Source organism: Coregonus clupeaformis, unplaced genomic scaffold (assembly GCF_020615455.1).
Source record: "Coregonus clupeaformis isolate EN_2021a unplaced genomic scaffold, ASM2061545v1 scaf0081, whole genome shotgun sequence".
Lineage (NCBI taxonomy): Eukaryota > Metazoa > Chordata > Actinopteri > Salmoniformes > Salmonidae > Coregonus > Coregonus clupeaformis.
In genome coordinates this window covers 462598-470000 of record NW_025533536.1, presented here as the reverse complement: position 1 = coordinate 470000, position 7403 = coordinate 462598, and positions in this window count along the sequence as shown.

Genomic DNA, 7403 nt, shown 5'->3' with positions numbered 1-7403 from the left:
GACAGGGTTAGAGACAGGTTAGAGTTAGGATTAGAGACAGGGTTAGAGTTAGGATTAGAGTTAGGGTTAGAGTTAGGATTAGAGACAGGGTTAGAGTTAGGATTAGAGATAGGATTAGAGACAGGGTTAGAGTTAGGATTAGAGACAGGGTTAGAGTTAGGATTAGAGACAGGGTTAGAGTTAGGATTAGAGATAGTGTTAGAGTTAGGGTTAGAGTTAGGATTAGAGACAGGGTTAGAGTTAGGATTAGAGACAGGGTTAGAGTTATGATTAGAGATAGTGTTAGAGTTAAGATTAGAGACAGGGTTAGAGTTAGGATTAGTGACAGGGTTAAAATTAGGATTAGAGTTAGGATTAGAGACAGGGTTAGAGTTAGGATTAGAGATAGGGTTAGAGTTAGGATTAGAGACAGGGTTAGAGTTAGGATTAGAGACAGGGTTAGAGTTAGGATTAGAGATAGGGTTAGAGTTAGGATTAGAGACAGGGTTAGAGTTAGGATTAGAGACAGGGTTAGAGTTAGGATTAGAGATAGTGTTAGAGTTAAGATTAGAGACAGGGTTAGAGTTAGGATTAGTGACAGGGTTAAAATTAGGATTAGAGATAGGGTTAGAGTTAGGATTAGAGACAGGGTTAGAGTTAGGATTAGAGACAGGGTTAGAGTTAGGATTAGAGACAGGGTTAGAGTTAAGATTAGAGTTAGGATTAGAGATAGGGTTAGAGTTAAGATTAGAGTTAGGATTAGAGACAGGGTTAGAGTTAGGATTAGAGACAGGGTTAGAGTTAGGATTTGAGATAGGGTTAGAGTTAGGATTAGAGACAGGGTTAGAGTTAGGATTAGAGATATGGTTAGAGTTAGGAATAGAGACAGGGTTAGAGTTAGGATTAGAGACAGGGTTAGAGTTAGGATTAGAGACAGGGTTAGAGTTAGGATTAGAGACAGGGTTAGAGTTAGGATTAGAGACAGGGTTAGAGTTAGGATTAGAGACAGGGTTAGAGTTATGATTAGAGATAGTGTTAGAGTTAAGATTAGAGACAGGGTTAGAGTTAGGATTAGTGACAGGGTTAAAATTAGGATTAGAGATAGGGTTAGAGTTAGGATTAGAGACAGGGTTAGAGTTAGGATTAGAGATAGGGTTAGAGTTAGGATTAGAGACAGGGTTAGAGTTAGGATTAGAGACAGGGTTAGAGTTAGGATTAGAGATAGTGTTAGAGTTAGGGTTAGAGTTAGGATTAGAGACAGGGTTAGAGTTAGGATTAGAGACAGGGTTAGAGTTAGGATTAGAGATAGTGTTAGAGTTAAGATTAGAGACAGGGTTAGAGTTAGGATTAGTGACAGGGTTAAAATTAGGATTAGAGATAGGGTTAGAGTTAGGATTAGAGACAGGGTTAGAGTTAGGATTAGAGACAGGGTTAGAGTTAGGATTAGAGACAGGGTTAGAGTTAGGATTAGAGATAGGGTTAGAGTTAAGATTAGAGTTAGGATTAGAGACAGGGTTAGAGTTAGGATTAGAGACAGGGTTAGAGTTAGGATTAGAGATAGGGTTAGAGTTAGGATTAGAGACAGGGTTAGAGTTAGGATTAGAGATATGGTTAGAGTTAGGAATAGAGACAGGGTTAGAGTTAGGATTAGAGACAGGGTTAGAGTTAGGATTAGAGACAGGGTTAGAGTTAGGATTAGAGACAGGGTTAGAGTTAGGATTAGAGACAGGGTTAGAGGTAGGATTAGAGATATGGTTAGAGTTTTACATTTACATTTACGTCATTTAGCAGACGCTCTTATCCAGAGCGACTTACAAATTGGTGCATTCACCCTATAGCCAGTGGGATAACCACTTTACAATTATTATATTTTTTTTGGGGGGGGGGTAGAAGGATTACTTTATCCTATCCCAGGTATTCCTTAAAGAGGTGGGGTTTCAAATGTCTCCGGAAGGTGGTGAGTGACTCCGCTGTCCTGTTCCACCATTGGGGTGCCAGAGCAGCGAACAGTTTTGACTGGGCTGAGCGGGAACTATGCTTCCGCAGAGGAAGGGGCGCCAGCAGGCCAGAGGTGGATGAACGCAATGCCCTTGTTTGGGTGTAGGGACTGATCAGAGCCTGAAGGTACGGAGGTGCCGTTCCCCTTACTGCTCCATAGGCAAGCACCATGGTCTTGTAACGGATGCGAGCTTCAACTGGAAGCCAGTGGAGTATGCGGAGGAGGGGGGTGACGTGAGAGAACTTGGGAAGGTTGAACACCAGACGGGCTGCGGCATTCTGGATGAGTTGTAGGGGTTTAATGGCACAGGCAGGGAGCCCAGCCAACAGCGAGTTGCAGTAATCCAGACGGGAGATGACAAGTGCCTGGATTAGGACCTGTGCCGCTTCCTGTGTAAGGCAGGGTCGTACTCTCCGAATGTTGTAGAGCATGAACCTGCAGGATCGGGTCACCGCCTTGATGTTAGCGGAGAACGACAGGGTGTTGTCCAGGGTCACGCCAAGGCTCTTCGCACTCTGGGAGGAGGACACAACGGAGTTGTCAACCGTGATGGCGAGATCATGGAACGGGCAGTCCTTCCCCGGGAGGAAGAGCAGCTCCGTCTTGCCAAGGTTCAGCTTGAGGTGGTGATCCGTCATCCACACTGATATGTCTGCCAGACATGCAGAGATGCGATTCGCCACCTGGTTATCAGAAGGGGGAAAGGAGAAGATTAGTTGTGTATCGTCAGCGTAGCAATGATAGGAGAGGCCATGTGAGGATATGACAGAGCCAAGTGACTTGGTGTATAGGGAGAAAAGGAGAGGGCCTAGAACTGAGCCCTGGGGACACCAGTGGTGAGAGCACGTGGTGCGGAGACAGCTTCTCGCCACGCCACTTGGTAGGAGCGACCGGTCAGGTAAGACGCAATCCAGGAGTGAGCCGCGCCGGAGATGCCCAGCTCGGAGAGGGTGGAGAGGAGGATCTGATGGTTCACAGTATCAAAGGCAGCAGACAGGTCTAGAAGGACAAGAGCAGAGGAGAGAGAGTTAGCTTTAGCAGTGCGGAGAGCGTCCGTGACACAGAGAAGAGCAGTCTCAGTTGAATGACCAGTCCTGAAACCTGACTGGTTTGGATCAAGAAGGTCATTCTGAGAGAGATAGCAAGAGAGTTGGCTAAAGACGGCACGCTCAATAGTTTTGGAAAGAAAAGAAAGAAGGGATACTGGTCTGTAGTTGTTGACATCAGTGGGATCGAGTGTTGGTTTTTTGAGAAGGGGAGCAACTCTCGCTCTCTTGAAGACGGAAGGGACATAGCCAGCGGTCAAGGATGGGGGGGAGGATTCAGCAGTGAGGAGAATGTGGCAAAGAGCTTCCTAGGGTTAGAGGCAGATGCTTGGAATTTAGAGTGGTAGAAAGTGGCCTTAGCAGCAGAAACAGATGAAGAAAATGTAGAGAGGAGGGAGGAAAAAGATGCCAGGTCGGGCAGGGAGTTTAGTTTTCTTCCATTTCCGCTCAGCTGCCCGGAGCTCTGTTCTGTGAGCTCGCAATGAGTCATCAAGCCACGGAGCTGGAGGGGGAGGACCGAGCCGGCCGGGAGGATAGGGGACACAGGGAGTCAAAGGATGCAGAAAGGGAGGAGAGGAGGGTTGAGGAGGCAGAATCAGGAGATTGGAGGGAGAAGGATTGAGCAGAGGGAAGAGATGATAGGATGGAAGAGGAGAGAGTAGTGGGAGAGAGAGAGCGAAGGTTGCGGCGGCGCGTTACCATCTGTGTAGGGGCAGAGTGAGTAGTGTTGGAGGAGAGCGAGAGAGAAAAGGATACAAAGTAGTGGTCGGAGACATGGAGGGGAGTTGCAGTGAGATTAGTAGAAGAGCAGCATCTAGTAAAGTATGTTCATATATAGCAATATGAGTAATTATAGTCAGCACCCTACATAACTACTTCTATTGCGCCACTATATCCACTTCAGTACTATGACTTGCTCCACTATATCCACTTCAGTACTATGACTTGCTCCACTATATCCACTTCAGTACTATGACTTGCTCCACTATATCCACTTCAGTACTATGACTTGCTCCACTATATCCACTTCAGTACTATGACTTGATCCACTATATCCACTTCAGTACTATGACTTGCTCCACTATATCCACTTCAGTACTATGACTTGCTCCACTATATCCACTTCAGTACTATGACTTGCTCCACTATATCCACTTCAGTACTATGACTTGCTCCACTATATCCACTTCAGTACTATGACTTGCTCCACTATATCCACTTCAGTACTATGACTTGCTCCACTATATCCACTTCAGTACTATGACTTGCTCCACTATATCCACTTCAGTACTATGACTTGCTCCATTATATCCACTTCAGTACTATGACTTGCTCCACTATATCCACTTCAGTACTATGACTTGCTCCACTATATCCACTTCAGTACTATGACTTGCTCCACTATATCCACTTCAGTACTATGACTTGTTCCACTATATCCACTTCAGTACTATGACTTGCTCCACTATATCCACTTCAGTACTATGACTTGCTCCACTATATCCACTTCAGTACTATGACTTGCTCCACTATATCCACTTCAGTACTATGACTTGCTCCACTATATCCACTTCAGTACTATGACTTGCTCCACTATATCCACTTCAGTACTATGACTTGCTCCACTATATCCACTTCAGTACTATGACTTTGCTCCACTATATCCACTTCAGTACTATGACAGACGCCACGCTGAGAGACACACTGAAAACACAACACAGTGGAACCAGCCAGGATAGACCACAGGAGCAGTAGAGACACAGACAGTTTTTTTGTGTGTGTGTGCCGTGTGTATGCCGAGTGCCCGAAACGTGTGTGTGTCGTGTGTGAACAGGTGTGTGTGCTGTGTGTGTGTTATAGTGTCAGCCAGTACCTCTGCCCTGCGGAGCAGCTCGGTCTTGAGGTACACTCCCAGGGAGAAGGTGAAGGCCCCAGCCAGCACGGCCAGCCAGGACAGCAGCCACAGACCCTGGGCCAGACGCACGCGCCTCTGCAGGGGGAACTGCAGCTTCAGCAGCGCCATGGCTGGTGCTCACAACAACCAACACAGGACTCAGAGAGAGAGAAAAGGACGGAGGGAGGAGATGTTGGGATAATCAAGTAGAGAGAGATAACAGTGAAGGATGGGGAAAGAATATTGGTAGGTTCAAAGAAGGAAAGTTCTGGGCAATAAAGAAGGTGGACTACCGCGATTCATAGGAGTAGGTTATGCGAAGGTTGTTATATTAGACAGAGAAGTATGGCTTGGCCTTTCCAGGGTGCGTTGGTGAGTTATTATCAGGTTGATCTCCTGTAAGTTGTTCATGTGGGTTGAGATAAGAAGGGAGATCCGTCTGATGGTGAAGGACAAGTTTGGGTTGGGACGATAATCCAAAACGTTCACGTAGAAAGGAAAATATTAGAAATCTCCGTAGTAATCCAATTGAAGTCGTGAGACAAAAACTGAAGGCCAAGAAAATAATTAATCTAATAGATATTTGATCATCCACGTCCTTTTTTGACAGCAAAACTATGATCCTTCAAATCATCAGGTTATGGTTGCACCACGACAGTGACTCTTCGATTCACACAATTACTGACGATGACAACACCCGTTTGTTTTGGATGGAACCCCTCTGGTGTGGTCTGTGAGTGGTCAAGGTGCACCCCTAAATTCCTGCTGTGCCCATGGTGGAGGACACGGACTGGCCAATGTCGAGGGTACAGTATGGATATGGTAATCCCCCCATCATAGTCCCTGGGATCCTATTAGGACAGGAGCACCAATGGGAAAGCAGGCCAGTGTCTGATCAGCAAACTAGCACTGGGCCTACAGGTTGTATTTGACGGTTATGACAGATAGACAGGTAGACAGGTAGACAGATAGACAGGTAGACAGGTAGACAGATAGACAGGTAGACAGATAGACAGGTAGACAGACAGATAGACAGATAGACAGGTAGACAGATAGACAGATAGACAGATAGACAGATAGACAGGTAGACAGGTAGACAGATAGACAGGTAGACAGGTAGACAGATAGACAGGTAGACAGATAGACAGGTAGACAGACAGATAGACAGGTAGACAGGTAGACAGATAGACAGATAGACAGGTAGACAGATAGACAGGTAGACAGGTAGACAGATAGACAGGTAGACAGGTAGACAGGTAGACCGGTAGACAGGGGGGCAGGGCAACACAATGCCACAGATGTCTAAAGTTTTGAGGGAGCGTGCAATTGGCATGCTGACTGCAGGAATGTCCACCAGAGCTGTTGCCAGATAATTGAATGTTTATTTATCTACCATAAGCTGCCTCTAAAACGTCTAGAGAATTTGGCAGTACGTCCAACCGGCCTCATAACCGCAGACCACATGTAACCACGCCAGCCCAGGACATCCATGCTGAGGAGAGTATTTCTGTCTGTAATAAAGCCCTTCTGTAGGGAAAAACTCATTCCCATGGCTGCACCCCATGTTCAGTATAGGTTAGAATAGGAGAGAGAGTGATGGCTTAACATAGGAAGTGGGTAATGTTTGGGAAAGACAAATCAAGAAACCTTGTCAGACATGTTTAGAATTAGTCATTTTATTGATCTACAACATGAAACGTATTTGGGGGGGTGACAGAAACGTTATACAGTTTTAGCTAAGAGAGTTTATTAGGATGGACAGCATAGCATTCATAAGTAAGGCCCTGTGTTTTGGACAATCATGTCACAAGACCTGGATTTTAACCTTTATTTAAAGCTTTTTCATCAAACTGTCCCCTTTTCTTTTCATGTCAGATGGTCCAGCTCCATCCTCAGACAACTGCTTTATTTTCTGGTGTAATTCACATCTCTGGATAAGGTTTCAAATAAAGGTTAAAATCTAGGTAATGTGACATAATAGCCCAAAACACATGGGGTAATCTGTTAATAGCAGCTGGATCGATGTTATTCAGATATGAAGGTTACTTCATTGGCTTACTGGAGCTTACAAAATAGCAGTCATTGTTACAAAATAGAAAATTCTACGACAAAAAAACTATTTCAATTCTGCATCACTTCATAAGGGAAAGGAGGGACTGTACCACATTGCAAACTTGAATTAATAATTACATTCTATATATACGTAAAATAATTGTTTAAGTCTAATACTTTCTTTACCACCGCACAACAAGACATTTGGGAAGGAAACAGAATGTAATATTTACAATACCATCACTCAAATGTATAGTGACATTTAGTGAGTGAAATAAATGCAGAACTACAGGCCTCAAACATCACAAACAAACCATCACAAAGAAACCAATACAATTTGAACAATCCTAGCCTATACAAGATTAGGTTACAATTACAGAAGTTCATAGGTTCCTTTCACTCCGCCCCCCTCTCGTCAGTTCTTCCCCCTCCC